This window comes from Rhinolophus ferrumequinum, chromosome 6 (assembly GCF_004115265.2).
Source record: "Rhinolophus ferrumequinum isolate MPI-CBG mRhiFer1 chromosome 6, mRhiFer1_v1.p, whole genome shotgun sequence".
Taxonomy (NCBI): domain Eukaryota; kingdom Metazoa; phylum Chordata; class Mammalia; order Chiroptera; family Rhinolophidae; genus Rhinolophus; species Rhinolophus ferrumequinum.
The window spans coordinates 3,681,324-3,685,000 of NC_046289.1; the positions used below are offsets into that span (position 1 = coordinate 3,681,324).

The 3,677-nt window shown below is 56.9% G+C and overlaps 1 long non-coding RNA gene across 7 annotated transcripts in view; it reads right to left on the reverse strand.

Annotated features, from left to right (window-relative positions):
• Positions 1–463: 463 nt before the first annotated feature.
• LOC117023281 (uncharacterized) overlaps positions 464–3,677 on the reverse strand; it is a 35,345-nt gene continuing 32,131 nt past the window's right edge. For all 7 annotated transcript variants that reach the window (XR_004423185.1, XR_004423181.1, XR_004423182.1 and 4 more), the window contains one exon: positions 464–822. This is a non-coding gene — a long non-coding RNA (uncharacterized LOC117023281). The remainder of the gene's footprint in view (positions 823–3,677) is intronic.

Below are 3,677 nucleotides of genomic sequence, written 5' to 3' on the forward strand. Positions count from 1 at the left end.
AGGGTGGCAGCCACGCAGACCTGCTTGGCCCCTCACTCACCATCAGTTCAAGGAAGACAACTGTTTGACCCTGCCATGACCCTGGGAATGTGTGAGGAGGTTGAGGAACAGCCGCAGCCCTGGGGGGCAGCCCCTCCAGGCCTCCAAAAACCAGGACAGTGAGCTCAGCTCAGGTTCCTCCACCACCTGTGTACATTCCTTTCTGGAAAGAAACCTGGCATCTTCCAACCATTAGATGGGGGATCAGCCAGGTTAGTTCATCCAAATGTGCGTCTGCCTCAGGATACGCACCAGGCTAACTGCTTAGGGGCATCCCACCACCCTCGAGTGCCCAGTGGGTAGGGGACAGGTGGCTCCAAGGACTGGAGCTGGCTCCCCTGCCCCTCCCCAGCCATCACACGGCCCAAAGTGAGACAGGACGCCGACATTCACCCCCTCCTCAGATTAGTAGCACATCCATCACTGTGTTTGTTAAGGCAAAAAATACATTTATTGAGAGCACAACAGGATGTGCCAAGCCCCAGGCGGGCACTTTCAAACCGCCTCACAGGCTTCTCACAACAGCCCTGTGAGGTAGGTGTCCGAGCCCGGTTCACAGATGCAGATGTCGCAGGCGCAGCCGCTCCCCTAAGTCTCAGGGTTCGTGAGGAGCGGGCAGGGTGAAGCCCGCACGTCTGACCCTGAGGTCAGTGAAGTCCATCAGTCAGAAGGGGAGGCCGAGGAGGGCACGCCCCTCCTCGCAGAGGGCGGCCTGAGTCCAGAGTCTTTGGGTCCAGCCTGTCCTGCGGGAACGTGTGCAGGGCGTCCCCGTGGCTGTGGAGGCTGAGAGAGACACAGGTGCAGATGAAGGCTACCCGCTCCCGGTCTCACTGGCTGACAAGAGTTCTCATGCAGACAGGGAGGCCAGGAGCCAGGAGAGGACATGAGCCCACTCTGCTTAGGAGACGGGGGCACTTGAAAGTCTGGACGTCATGGGAAACAGCCCTGGCTCCCAGCAGCCCTGGGGCGAGAGAAGCACCCAGACACCAGCTCCCGCCTATCTACCTCGGACCCCCAAGCTCTGTCGTCCTCCACGTGTGCAGACTTCCGGAAGCATAGCCCTGGTCCTGGCACCCTCCTACACCAGTGACCTCTGGTGGGTCTCACCTCATAACCCAGGACCTAGAACCCTTGGCCTTTCTAAAAACCACCCCAGCTCTCCTGTCTAAACCATTACCAATTAAACTTGGGTGTTTTCTAAACTATCAGCCTCATCCTCCTTTGGGGGTTTCTAGAAATTCTTCCTGATCTTCTCATTTTGGCCTCCACACCCAACCCCCAAACCTCTTAAATCTCTGTATTTGAAAGCACAACTTTCCCTCCCTCGTTGTCTCCCCAGGACCAGCCAGGTGCTTCCCCACACACTCTACTCCACCCCAAGGCCCCCGAGCCACACAGGCGCCCACAGCCTGCAGAGTGTGTGGCCAGCCCCAGAGCCCCCTGGGAGGGCAAGGGGCGAGGGGACTTGTGTGCCGGGTAATAAAGCATTTATTTTCACATGAACAATCTCTCTGAAGCCTGCAACAACCATGCCAGGTAACGTGACTACTTCCAAGTTGCAGACGAACAAGCTCACCCAGGCCCCCCACCCACCCGAACACACACACACACACACACACACACACACACACGAAGGTGCTGGGGTGGCCCCAGACCCAGACCTGGATTGCTGGGAATCAGCACAAGACACAGCTGACACTCAGTGTCGACCAGCATCCTCTACCAGACACTGATCTGAAATGCCCAATCCACAGGTGGGAAAACCAAGACTCAGGTTGATTCAAGTAACCTGCCCAAGGCCTCCAAGCTGATAAATGGAGACGCCAGGACCAGACATTAAATGGCCAAGACCTCCAGAGCCCCACCCCTCAACATCTGCCCATGCCCTATTCTTTGGGAGCAAGAGTGGATGAAAGCAATCGAGGCCTGGGGTCCAATCCCCCCGATTTGCTGGACGCCCATGGCTGCATCCTGCCCTTCGCATGTGCCTCATGGGTCAACGCTGATTGTCACCAATGGGGGGCACAAAGACATTCAGGTGGAAGACCTCTCCTCTCCCACAGCAAGGGCTCCTGAGGCCCACTGCCAGCCTCAGAGAAGGTGCAGGCGTGGCCAGGACCTCCTTCAGATGTGGCAACTGCTAAATGCCACATTATCAAAATCACTTGGGCCACAACACAAACGTGGACACTTTAGCCCAAATGAAGTTTTTTTCTGATATAAATATTTCCAAAAATGTGCAGAAGACCTCCATTCCGCTGGGAGGGGCCCCCCAGTGGCTGCGTACTCGGAGTGAGCCCCAGCCCTGACAAGTCTTTACCAAGAAAACACACCCCTTCTTAGACAGGTGTGGAGTCAACATGTGCATCAGCAAAACCGTGCATTCAGTTTCACGTCCATGAGAAACCCGTCCTCGTCAGTCCGTGAGCATCTAATAGGCGCCTACTAGTGCAGGAAACAGGGCTGCAAAAGGTCAGACAGGCTCAGGCCTCAGAGTAAGGAAGGGGTTCAAGTGCAGCTTAGCTGTGACCTCACTGACCCTCCACTTTCTTACCTGCCCTCAGGAGACAGGGTACTAGCTGTGCCCACCTCAAAGGGATGAAGATGTGAAAACACTGAGCACCTGAGAGTCCCTCGTCCCTGGGTCACAGACAGGCCTGGCCTTTGAGAAGCCTAAGGTCTATCGGGGAGCTGACCCCTAAACACACTCACAGTCCCCTGGGAGGAGGACGCTGCCTACTGTCCCCACCGTGGGCGCCTCAGGAGCACCGAGGCAGGACGCTCAGACAATTCTCCAGGACATGGGATGGCCTCAGTGCAGACACCAAAGGCAACACTGCAAGAGCTCCCCAGCAGAGCCCAAGGGAGGGCACCTGTGCCTGTGCTCCTAGCGGCAGGCGTAACAGGTGCCCAGGTTTTACTGCCACCCATCACAGTGAAAGCTCAGGCTACCATAAGAAGTGGCCAGGCTGACAGGAGCATAAAGGTGGGCAGCCAGGGCCTGCCCACCGAGGCTGTGAAAGCAGAGGCAAAATGGGGAGGCCAGGGAGGCTTCTGCAGGAGGGCGGGGAGAGAGGGAGGACGTGGTGGGGGTGCATAATGGAAACCCAAATGAACCTCACCTTGGATGGAACCGGGGGTGTTAGAGCGGAATGCTGCTCCCCCACGCACGACACAAGGGCCAGGAAAGGAATTCAGTGGTCTTGGGAAGAGACCCTGCTCCAAGATGACCTGCAGGGACCCCTCCCAAGACTTCTGCCAGCAAGGGCAACATCTTATCTATGGACGCATTTCCATGTCCAATTCAACCCAGCTGAGTGTGGCCTCTGCCAGAGCACTTCCAGGCATGTGGTGGGGACCTGGACACGTCCTGGACACATCCAGGTACATCTGGGCTGACAGCAGGCAGCCACAGTAACTGGGGGGCAGGGAGGGCAGCTTGTTGGTGGAGTCAAAAAAGCACCAGCTTTTCACGAAAGACAGTTCAACCCTGGCTTACACACGCAGCTGCCCCTGATTTTTGACTTGCTCATCTACAAAATGGGCCCACACCCACGACCAAGCATTAAGCAGATGGGGCGAAGTGTACAACAACCCGGAACTGGGTCCCAGGCCCATGGAGGGGACTGGGAACTACT